Here is a 12363-nt window from a genome sequence, read left to right on the forward strand (position 1 = left end):
AGCAGCAACACAAATAATCTTATGGTTGGGGTCACCACAACGTGAGGAACTTATTAAAGGGTCACAGCGTTAGGAAGGGTGAGAACCACTGCTTTAGAGGCTCATAAACACCCGGACGCCTGTTTCCTAGCTCCTTCTACATCCTGTCAGGTTGACAAGCACAATACTTTGAAAAAGTCTCTTTTTGTGATGTTGTGAGTTTTCCTGAGGCTGAGCTGCATGGTTGTAACAGCTGGACTGGAGCCATCTTTGCTTCCTTCCTAGTGACCGTGGGGGGGGGGTTCCTTTTCTTGGGTCTTCCCTACAAGGGATAGCTCAATGGTTGAGAGCACATTCTGTTCTTCCAGAGGATCAACGTTTGGGTCCCAGCATCCAGTCAGGAGGCTCATGGCTGCTTCTAAGTCCAGCCCCAGGAGATCTGATTCCCTCTTGTGGTCTCTGAGGGCACTACACTCATCTGGCACCCATTCCCCCCCTCCCCCGCCATTAATTTAAAAACAAAATTCTCCTGGGTGATTCCTAGTGGGAAGACATTCTGCTTAGTCCCTATGGATACATAGGCCCTGCCCACCCTTTGATGGCAGCTGGGCCTGCAGGGCACATACCCTGGGGCCTGTTTCTGAGGGTTAACTTACTGGGCAGGCCATGTGGCTGCCCCAGAATGGGGGAGCAGTATCAGTTCAATACCCTGCTTTCTGAGTGGCTGCCTGCTCCATGTTGGCTGGAACCTGCCTGATGCCATCTGCAGACCTTTCTGGGAACGGCCTCCAGAAGCAGGTGAGAGACAACAGTTTCTGTCCTGGGACCCTCCACTTGAAGCTCACAGATTTTCTAGGTAATATTCCCCTGCACGTATGGGGAGCCAGACTTTGATCTCTGGGGGCCTCTAAGAACAGGACCAGAAGGGCAGTGGGAACTGGGCCAAGAGGGATGGGTGGGCTCTCAGGGTAGAAGAACCTGGAGGGGCAGACATTGTTGGCTCAGGGAGCAGAGACAGGTGAACCAGGTGGTGGGGATGGGCCTAGCTAGCAGTCACCGGCTATGAAAGCTCGGGTCACCTGATCACACAGAGAGAAACAGTTGGTCTGTGGGGGCAGGACTGTGCCATCTCAAATTTGGGGCTGGGTACATTCAGTCACCCCCATGACTGTCCCAGAGACAAGCCAGTTTGATTGCAGGGCCAGGCTCTCTCACTTTCTCCTGAAGTATATGATTCCCACTGGGCAAGACAGATCAATGGTCCCGACAGGCCATAGGACTAGAAATTAAAAGGCCTTGAGCAGGCAGCCTCGCTCTTCGGGAAAGGCAGCCCAGAGCCAGAGAGCACCCCAGAGCCCTGCTCACCCCTCCGTTCTAATCCCCCTGCCCACAAAGCCCCAGCTTCCATGATGTGGGCCTCAGACTGAAAGCTGTGGTTAGGGGCAAGAGGAAGATGGTTGTTCTAGAAACAGCACCCAGCAACCTGGAGCACGGAGTTTGATCTGTTTGTTTTCGGACTGGCAATGTCCCTTGAGAGTGCAGGTCCCCCAGTCCAGGCATTGCATGCATGGTGCTTGCCTTTTACTTTGATCTTCTAGATTAGCATAGTAGCCAGGTCTAGTCCAACCCTTTGGGAACTGTCTAGACCCTTTGCTGACCTTTGGAGTTGAGTGCCAGGGACCCCACTGTTATACCTGGGCCTCATCATGCGGGCCCCAGAGGGGCTGCTCTCTGTCCAGCCTCTCTTCCTTTTCAGGATTAGAGATGCCAGACCTCGGACCCTATGCTAGGCTCCTTTTCTCTGGGTTGGGGGAGGCTGAGAACTATAATTTACACTCTTCTGATTTCAGGCCATAGGAATATTTAAGGGCACGCATTGTCAGCGGGAACAAGTATAGCACCCTCTCCGTGTCCTGTTCCAGGGTAGGCCTCCTTGCTCCCTTTGCTGTGATTCTCAGGAAGGCAAGGCATGAAACTCCAGGCTTGTTAAGGGTCTTCCCTAGCGGCCAGTTAGGAGGCGCGGGCATAGCAGACTGGCTGGAGAGGTGTGGGGGAGGGGACATTCATTCCTGCCGCTCAGAGACCAAGTCTTTCTAGGGACCCCTGGGTAGAGCAAAAGAAACCATTTCCAACGGGATGGGGGTGAAGGGGTCCTGCTAAGAGTCGCTAGGGCTGACTCACATTGAGGTCGCTCAGAGGAAGGGAAGGAGGGAGGGGAGGTGGGACCCCGGGGAGGGGAGGGGGGCGGCGCTCGAAAGAACCCAGCTGCCACTGGGCTCTAGGGTACCCTGCAAGTCGTACCACCCTACGCATCCCTGTTATACGAGACTGGAGCTGGGACTCCAGGGCTCCTGTGGCCACATTCCGTTAGCTCTTGGCCCTCCCTGCCCCGCTGCCTTCCCTAGCCGTGCTACCGCTGAAGCCCCCTCCCTCCCTCGCAGAGCTGCCCGCTCTCCCTGTGCCGCCACCACCACCGCCACCGCCGCCGCGTGCTCCTGCTGCCTTCTCGCTCCAGCCGAGCCAGCCAGAGGAACGGGGGGGGGGGGGGGAGGAGAGAGAGAGAGAGAGAGAGAGAGAGAGAGAGAGAGAGAGAGAGAGAGAGAGAGAGAGAGAGAGAGTCGGCGAGGCAAGCGGAGCGGGGACACGGAGCAGGAGCCGTTCCTCTAGAGCCAGCGGAAACCTCCTCGGACAGCAGCCGGGCACCAGCCCCCAGCAGCTCTTGTGGACGCCGGAGACGCCGCCGCCGCCACCACCGTTCCAAGCCGGCCTCTCGCGTCCCTTGCCGCCGGCTTGCCGGGGCAGCGGGGATGCAGCTGGGGCATGGCCGCCGGGGCCCCGTCACCTGCCGCGGGGAGCGCTGAACCCGTGAGTAGCCAGACCCTGGGCTTCCACCTCGGTCACGACCATCTCGAGGAGGCGGCTGGGGCTGTGGGTACGGCCCAGGGAGGGGCGCGCGGGACCCCGCAGTGGGAGGCGGGGCCGGCGAAGACGCGGGGTTGTGGAGCGAGACAGGGGACAGACCTGAGGTCGCATGGGGAAAGGGTGGCGCCCTTGGGGGTCAGGGGTTCGCGTACGAGGTCGGGGTTTCCGAGTTCTGCGGGGGCTGAGGTCGCGGCTCCCGGCTCAGCCGGGAAACCAGAGGGGAGATTTTGTGAATGGGAAGGCCCGAGGTCAGGCTCCATGGAGACACCGGGGAGTCCCGCGCGCTGCGTGGCCGTGGCGGCGGCGGCGGCGGCGGCACAATGCCCGGCTCTGGGAACTCCCAGACTAGGGGAAGCCGTGGCGCGCGGAGATCCCGGCCCGCGGGGCGCATCTGGGAGGCGGCCCCAACCCGCGCAGCTGGAAGCGGGGCTGGCGACCCTGCTGCGCTGCGGCGTGAGACTCTTGCCACTCCTAGGCCAGGAAGGGCTGCTGGGGTCCAGCGGGAGGAGAACCGACCGAAGGACTAAGACACTAAGGAGTTGTGGGAGGGCTAAGGTATCTCTTGATTCCCTTGGGGGTACCAGGGCCCGCAGCGCCCCGGCGTGCGTGGAACGGAGCAGCGGGAGCGGATGGTGCGCAGGGCCCTCCAGCCCGCGAGCTGGGGGCGCTCCGGGCTGAGTCTTCCCAGTGGCAGCGTGAGCATGGATCTGGGGCTGCTGCTTGCTTCAGCGCAGCTACAGGGCTGGGACAGCCTGGCTAGGGAAGCCTTGCTAAGGTGGCCTGCACACCCCTTGCCCAAACTTTCTGAGTGGCCACAGAAGGCGGTGGGGTTTGCCTGGGGCTCTTCTCGGGAGAGTGGCGTCAGGGGTTGACTTCAGGTGGGCGCTCATTTGGGGGCTCTGTGGGGAAGCTTCGCTCTTATTCATTGACACGCATCCCCTCAGTGTCCTGGCTGATTTGGTCCCGCACCCAGTCTGTACCCGGAGCAAGGTATGGCCACCAGAGGGGCATTGAGACCCCCATTAGATAGCTGGAGCCGACCCAGGATCCTGGGTCTCACATGAGGTTGGGGGTTGGCTGTTACTGAAGCCCACTGACGTCGTCGTCGTTGGCTGGTGTGTGTGTGTGTGTGTGTGTGTGTGTGTGTGTGTGTGTTGGGGGGAGCGCATCGAGGTGAGGAGAGTCCTGGATGGTAGAGGCACCTCCCAGCTCCCCCTTTTGGATTCTGCTTCTCAGAGGCACCTAATTATTTAATGGTCACTTTTAAAAAGGACGCTAGTGGCGTCTGTAGTCTCTTGATGCGCGCGAGAGACACCCACAGTGGAAGCTAAGGCTCGGGACTAAGGGATCCTTCCTTCTGGGCAAGTCCCTTCCTCCTCTAGCTGGAGGTGAAGTGCCTTCTGATGCGGGCAGGGTCGTTAATTTTATGTCACAAACGCTGGCTAGGCTGGGAACACCTCGGGACGCAGCGGGGAGGCTGGGGGCCCAGAGCGTCCAGGCAGGTATGGGGCTAATGGAGTAGGGTCTCAGGTAATGAGATCTTTCAGCAGAAACCAGCTTTAGTTTTACTGGTCTGAAAAATAAAATGGGGGGGGGGGGAGTACAAACATTACGGCAGAACGTGCTCATTAAGTGCGCGTCGCGGATCGGGGCGGATGTCTTAATCAGACCGAGCTGGTAACGGGGATATTACACTAATTAAAACCAGACCCTCCAGGTGAGCGACTATTGGGAAGGAGAAAGTTGTAGAGAAGGTGCCTGCTGATGGAAGCGGGGCGCTGGTGACTGCCAGGCTGCCAGGGCCGCTGCAGGGTGGGCGCATGGGGCAGGGGGTGCCTTCTCAGGACCAGACCCTCCATCTCCCGCGGGCAGGGAGCTCCCCTGGGCCCGGAGGGAGGACCGAACAGCCGCCTCCGCCCTCCGTGGGGACCAGAGGCCTCCCTGCGTGGGAGCTGAGCGCACTGCACACTCGGAGAAGCAGCGCTTAACCCCTCCTTTCCCGGCTAGACTTGGAGCTTCTCGAAATGCTGGGCTGTCCCCACGCGGATGACGGAGAGGGGGTAGATGGGGAGCCTACAAGAGACTAGAGAGCCGAGGCAGAGCTGCAGGGGGCACGTCAGGCCCCATCAGATACTCCCAGGGAGGCAACTGAGTGCCAGGGGAGGGTGGGCCAGGTCGTGCAGGATGTTTGCACAGAGCCATTGAGGATTTCTGGTACAGAATCAACGTTTCTCACTGCTCTGCTCGCCTTTTCATTCCTGCCAATGAGAGAACCTGGACAATTACTCTGTGCTGTCCTCCTTGAGGCCTACCTAAGAGATACCTAAGTGTTCCTCTCCCCCCACCTCCTTCCCCCAGTCAGGTCTCCTAAGACATAGGAAGATGCCGAAGTCTAGGAAAGTCCCTATAGGTCGGGCCTCCAGCAATGTTATTTCTTTGCCTTCCCTGCAAAAGCTCCACGACCTCAGGCAGAGCCGCAGCTGATCTGGGTGAGCGAAGGCCGACCTGAACGCAGCCGCGCAGAGGGCGGCAGCACCAAGGACAGGTCCAGGGCTTAGCTGCCCCTGTTCCACTCTCCTGCCACTTCTGCCTGTGTCCTAGGACCACTGAGATGGGGCATGCTGGTCCTCATCCTGCTTGGAGGGTAGAGGAGAAGACCCTGTGTCACCAGGGTCAGGGCAATCCAGGCCATCGCAGAGGTAATTACAGCAAGGAGGCCTCCTGGGAACTGTTCCCCAGTGTGCAGCCACTCAAGAGAGAAGGAAGGACTGGATGTCTGGGCATGAGCTGGTATCCTGTTCCCTTGCTGGGTAGCTTAGGCCCTGCTTCTCAGGGTAAGGGTCTGGTTGATTTGCCCTTCCCTCCCCCACAGTGCAGAACATCTTTTGGACCTGGAAAGACTGTGGAATTGAACAGGAAGGCTTGGTCCAGTAGAGCATCTGTCAAACATAGAAGTGTGTGTGTGTGTGTGTGTGTGAGTGTGTGTGAGTGTGTGTGTGTGTGTGTGTGTGAGTGTGTGTGTGTGTGGGGCGAGACTATAGGGGGAACATGGACGACCAGGGAGGGGGATAACCGGGGCAGTAAGGGGAGGCGAATCTGTCGGTGGGCATGGATCAAGATTGAAATGTTATTTCTCAGTGACTGCGGCACGAGGCTCACCTCCCCCAGTCCATCGGTGAGCCAGTGAGGTTTGGTCGGTTGTCTCTCTGTGTTTATTTATCTCCTTCACTCCTGCCTGGTACTCTGTTATAAAGACAAATGGAGCCTGGCACGCAGCTGACGCACGGAGAGGAATTTTTTATTTTTAAACAAGTGAAGGGGGAGGGTGGAGACCATCTCCAAAGCTCCCCCCCCTTGCATGGAGCTGTTTCTGCCGGGGAGCCCGCCTTTCCCCCACGTCCTCGCCTGCTGCAGGTCTTCCTGCCTGCGTGGGCCCCAGCTTCGCAGACACCTCCCATTTGCACCAACATCTTTTTGATTAGCTGCCTACCACCCCTTATTCTCTAAAGCAGCCCGATATTTTCACAGGTTCATGAAACATTCAGGCAGCCTAAACATCTTGTTTTCTGCTGCCTCTCTGAAGTCCGCTGCTGTCTGAGGCGGCAGGGTCTCTTTTTTGATTTTTATATTCTGCTTCACTCTCCTTCCTCCAACCCTGGTTCTTGCTGGGTTGGGTGGATGCTTTTGGGATTTCCCGCCATTGCCCATGAGAGTCAGGGTAGCTGCCAGTGGCGGGATGCGAGCAATTCCTAGGTGTATATAGGGCCTGCTCCGTGCCAGAGCCACTGCTGAAGGAGTAGCATTCTGGCAGGAATGCCCAGGGACCCATTCTGACGTACCTGATAATCACGCTCTTCCGTGCCACGCTCTTAGTAAATTACCGTGTTATCACAGCTTCCCCAACACTCACTTGACACCAAAACATGCCTCAGAAGGTGACTTGAGATAATGAAGAGTATTAAGATCTGCTACTACATGTGAGATTGTTTCCTCTGGCAGCCTGGGGCAAGCTCAAGTGCGCGCGCGCACACACACACACATACACACACACTGCGTTTGCACAGAGGTTGGACTCTAGAGGGAGAAGCTGAACTGGGAGGGATGGTCAGCAAGAGGAGGTCACATGGCTTGGGAAAAGACAGGCTTTTCTTTTGCGTTTGGGGTCTGTTCTAGCCTGCTTCTCCATTGCTGTGATGAAACTCTGACCAAATGAGACTTGAAGAAGAGGTTTATTGCATCTTACAGATTATAGTCCATCACTGAGAGAAGTCATTCAGGACCTCAAGCAGAGACTGTGGAGGAATGCTTCCTCTGGCTTGCTCCACTACTTTTCTTATGCAGCCCAGAACTACCTGCTCAGGGCTGGCATCCCCAGCAGTGGGCTGGGTACTCCTGGATCAAGTAGCAATTAAGAAAATGTCCTACAGACACGCCTGATCTTGGCAGCTCTTCAACTGAGGTTCCCTCTTTCCAGGCGGCTCTAGGTTTACATCAAGTTGAAGCTGGTGTTAATGATGCCATCATCTCCGAGTGTGCCTTCCTGTCGGATTCGGGTCCACAGTGTCTGTAGACATAAAGCCTCCATATCTGTGTTTTTCAAAAGCAAAGAGGAGCTCTGTGGGAGGGGCCTGGTCTCTGCAGGCCAAGGCTCTTGTGCCTCTTGGCTTCCCTGGCTGCATGTCATCTGGCTGCTGCCGGTTCCAGGGCTGAGGGGCAAGCTCTCTATACCCTCCTGCCTCCATCTGCCATTTCTCTTGATTGCTTGGCAAGGAGGCCATGGCACAGAGGCAGGAGAGAGAGAGACAGAGAGAGAGAGAGAGAGAGAGAGAGAGAGAGAGAGAGAGAGAGAGAACAAGGATGAGGTGGGCTGTTCCCCTCCACCTCCCCAACACACACTCCTGAAGAAAGGACCTGCAGACTACAGAAAACTCTTTGGGAGTAAAAATAGAAGAAAATCACCTTCCTTTGCTTCCGCTCTCCATTCCGCATGGTACATGGCCAGCTCCCACCTCCTCTGACTGAGAGAGCCCTCTTCTCCCCTTACTATACCAACCCCTGGGAGGTCTTTAGTATCCTGTCCGGCCTGAGAGCAGAGGAGTCTCCATCACGGTTCTTTCTCGAGACCCCCTTAGTTGAGGCCAGAAAGCATTCCTACTAGAAGGAGACTATGCGTGTCTCGAGGAGTGCATATTCACTCACCGAATGTCGCTGTGCAGACAGAGGCCTGTCACCAGTCTGGGGGCCAGAAGCATGTGGAGGGCTGCTGCCCTCCCTACTAGTTCCTCCACACGCGGTCTCCACTGGCTGCTGGGCTGCTGCCTGGGTAGGGGTGCTGCTCCTTCATACACTGATGGGCTGTGCCTGGAAGCCCACAGAGGGACCAGGTCATGAGAACTGTCGGCTGCAACCTCTATTAAATAATCTCCTATGGCTGCAATAAAACACCATAGCAAAGGCAACTTGTAGAAAGACGCGTTTTCTTGGAGTTAATGATGCTGGAGGGCTAAGGGTCTGTGATGGTGGAGTGAAGGCGCGGAGGCAGGGGCAAGAAGCTGAGGGCACGCAACCTGGTCTGCAAGCAGGAAGCAGAGAGGGGTCGTGAGACTCTCAACATCCACCCTCAATGACATATTTCCTCGAAGAAGGGCACACATGTCACCAACCGGGGACCGAGTAATTAGATGTCCACGACTATTGGAGCATCTCACTGAAACCAGCACATAGCTCTTTTAGAAATCAGCCCGGTTTGCAGCTAAAGAGACTGCCTGTGTCCAGACAGGTGCCACTTCCAGTCACTGTGGTTGTCCTTGGTGCAGCGGGGCCTGGGAGTTGAGATTACAAAGTGACCTCCTGTACCAGAGGTGCGTTTTCTTCTCCAAGGCACATGGTCTTGCTTTAAAACTTCCCTTCACTTAAACAAAGCCTAACATGTATCCTCACATTAGGGTCTTAGCCACTAGGCAGCCAGGACAGTGGTGCACAGACCTAAGATCCATTCAGATTTCTGTCTGTGAGCAGCTCAGACACCAAGGGCTGGGCTCCGCTCACTGAGGCCTCCTTGTCTTTGCCACCAACTGAGATGTAAAGGTGAAGACAGCAGAAATGGTTGTTGTCCTCACTGTCTTAGGGGTGCCTTAGGGTTCCAAGAAAGCAACGGTTCAGGTGCTTGGCCTTGTGTGGCAGAAGTATTTTCTCTAAGGCAAGGAAGATGAGAGTAGACAAGCTGGCTGCTCTCAAATGAGACTCTCTATAAATTCTACTGAAGCCCAAAGACATGAGCTTTACATGTGTTAAAAAAAAAAAAAAGATGGGATCAGGGGGCTGGAGTAATGGCTCAGTGGTAAAAAGCATTGGCTAATCTTCTAGAGGACCAGAGTTCAATTCCCAACACCTCCATGGTGGCTCATAGCCCCTGTAACTCCAGTTCCAGGGGATCCAGTGCCCTCTTCTGGCCTCTGAGGGCAGGCACTGTATACATAGAGTGCACAGTCATGTGCTGACAAACATACACACGTATAAAATAATACAATAATTTTAAAAAGATGGATTCGGTTTGAAGCAAGATTTACACTTAGCCGTGATTTCTTGGGCTAGAGAGATGGCTCAGCCGTGTGTACTGCTTTTATAGATGACCTCAGTTCAGTTCCCAGCACCCACATCAGACAGCCCACAACTGCCTGTACCTCCAGCTCCAGGGGCATCAGGCACCTCTGGACTTTATGGACATCCGCATCCACACACATATACCTACATATATGTACAAATTAAAATAAAACATGAAAAAAGTTGTTTCTCATTCAATTCTAACAGTTCAAATTCTGAGTTCAGATGAGTGGTTTGTTCACTGTGCTAAAGGGGGAAAAGGTCTGTATTTTTTCTGGAATATTCTCCTTAGGAATTGAGTGCCAGGTAACACCCCAGAGTCTAAATTGAAGGGCCTGCTGGTGACTCCTACCTCCCATCCCTCTTTCCTGTTGGTGCTTGTAGCTGTGAGAAGGACCTTGTCCCTATCAGAGACACATCAAGAGGACTTAAAAACGTATTATTTATTTTTTGTCATGCTGGGGCTGGAGCCAGGGCCTTATACACGCCAGGCAAGTCCTCTGCCATAGAACCTCACCTCCAGCGGCTTAGGGTGACCTCCTAAGTTCTAGGTTCACAGGAGGTCAGCACACACTGTGCAATCCCCACGTTACCATCACCTTGAGATCTAAGGCGGGGGGGAAACTGAGTTTGGTGCTTTCTTCTCCGTGTGCGTGTGGGCTCCTAATGACCTCCACTAGTGTCCCAACTCATGCGCCGTCACTGCTAGCTTCCCGAAGGCTCGGGCAGGTTGAGGAGATGTTCAGTGGTGAAAGTGCTCGGTGTGCCAGTGTGAGGACGTGGGTTCAGATCCTCAGAACCCAAGTGGAATTCCGGGTGGGTATGGTTGTTTGCTGTAATTCCAGCCTTGAAAGGCAGAGGTAGCTGATCCTCAGAACGAGCTGACTGTCGAGACTAGCCATATTGGTGAGTTCTGGGTTTGATTGAGAGGCCCTGACTCAGCGAACGAGGTGGAAGGATGATCTAGATCGAGGATGGCTCCTGACATCAACCTCAGCCTACACATGACTTGTACCCACGCCCACACATGTGCCCCTCCACATGCAAGCATGCACCCGTACACAGAAGCACCACACACACATGAAAATGGAAAAAAAAATAGAAGCACCTGTTTGTCGCCTGGGACAGTCGGATGGACAATGCAAAAGAACACAGTCCTGGGAGAAGCAAAGGTGGGCGCAAACTATTTACAAGACCACAGAGCCTATGTGTGGGAGATGGTCCACACACCCGTGTTGTGCTGTCTGCAAGGACGGTGGGGCCCGAGCTGGCTTCTGGTCCTGACTGGTTGGCTGCAGCCTGTTATGGTAGGGGACACAGGCTTGCTGGCTGCATCACCCAGGACAATCACTGCAGCTGCAGGTGCTCCACCGAGGCTCCGGGCCTGCCTGGTGTAGACCTCTGTATAGGTGACACCTGCTTGGGGGAGGTGGAAGGGGAGCAAGCATGGGCTGGGGTCCACGAGGGTCAGGGATGAGGGAGCTTCAGAACTGCTGCCTGGCTTTGAGATGATCCTATTTTCTTGTAGCTCCAGGTGATCTCACAGGTGCCCACACAGGTGCCCTCACAGGTGCCTGCACAGGTGACCTCACAGGTGACAGGACCTGGTTCAGCATCACAGTGATGCAGGGATGCCAGATGACCCTTCCTTGCTATGGTGACCTGTGGGGTGGGGGGTGACCAGGTTAGAACCTGGCAGCTCATACTCAGGAGAACCTGTGGCTGGGTGGGAGACTGAGGTCCAGTCTAAAAATGACTGCATTCGGGGTCACAGTGCCCTGGGGGTCAGTGCCCGCTGGGTGTGCCTCCTGCCTCCCCTCCTGTTGGGAATCTGGGAAACCACACCTGACTCTAGTAGGACAGTGGGCGCTTTGGCTTGTTATGTGGATGGGGTGCCTGTCACAGCCAGCTCGGAGGAGGACTGTCACAATCACCATCCCCACCATCTTGGATGCCTCTGTGCCTGTAACTGGCCGCTAGGGCATTCCCTCCTGAGCTGAGAGAATACACCTCACCCCACCCGCAGCATGGAGATGTTTCTGGGGTCTCAGGACTCTGCACATGAAAAAGCAAAGTGTAGCTCTGAGAGACCCATTAGACATAAACAGAGAGTGGCCCTCCTCCCTGAGATATCGACGCTCCCTCGCGGAGGGAGGAGATGTCATTAAGCTCAGCTGCTGGGGGGACTGATGCAGGGGCAGGCGAGGGGGAACCAGGCCCACAGGGGCTGCCTGCACAGGCTGCCGGCGCACTGCGGGTGGGCATGGGATCTCAAGCTTCCTCCCTGCGTTCTCTCTAAAGGCCTATAATGGGGCCTCGAGGCGGTGCTATCCGAGGGTACATTAGTCAAGTGCTTTGGAATCTTAGCAGAAAAGAGAGGTACCGGAGGAACTTAAGGTGAGAATTATGGTTGTCAGTGGCGTAATATTGTAATCAACACTCCTTGACAGCCCACAAGGCAGCTCGCTTGATACCGAGACAGCTGCGTGCCTTCAGTGGTGCCCAGAAGACAGGGACAGGAGTTGGAGGGTGATGACGTGTTTGTTATGGGGGGCACTGTTCTTTCCCTGGCCTATAGAGTCTGAGAGGAACATCAGAGAGCTGTCTGCCAGCACGCACGTCTCACGTCTTTCTTTCTCACCATGCATCTTATCTTAGGACACTTAGACAAATAGGGACTGGAGAGGTGGCTCAGCTGGTAAGGCACTTGCCTTGCAAGCATGAGGATCCAAGTTCAAACCCCAGAAAGCATGTAAGCGGCTGGCATGGTGGCAGGTGGTTGTAATCCCAACAATGGGGAGGTGGAGACAGGAGGACCCTGGGAGCTCACTGGCCAGTCATTCTAGCCCAATTGGTGAA

At 55.6% G+C, this 12363-nt stretch overlaps 1 protein-coding gene across 4 annotated transcripts in view; it reads left to right on the forward strand.

Moving 5' to 3' along the window:
* The first annotated feature begins 2524 nt into the window (after positions 1-2524).
* The window catches only part of Rbfox3 (RNA binding fox-1 homolog 3), a 421435-nt gene continuing 411596 nt past the window's right edge, over positions 2525-12363 (forward strand). Inside the window, exon 1 of one of the 4 annotated variants that reach the window (XM_075989932.1) lies at positions 2525-2844. The gene's annotated coding sequence lies outside the window, so the exon portion shown is untranslated. The remainder of the gene's footprint in view (positions 2845-12363) is intronic. The other 3 variants (XM_075989931.1, XM_075989935.1, XM_075989937.1) reach the window with 3 other exon arrangements.

Source organism: Microtus pennsylvanicus, chromosome 11 (genome assembly GCF_037038515.1).
Source record: "Microtus pennsylvanicus isolate mMicPen1 chromosome 11, mMicPen1.hap1, whole genome shotgun sequence".
Classification (NCBI taxonomy): domain Eukaryota; kingdom Metazoa; phylum Chordata; class Mammalia; order Rodentia; family Cricetidae; genus Microtus; species Microtus pennsylvanicus.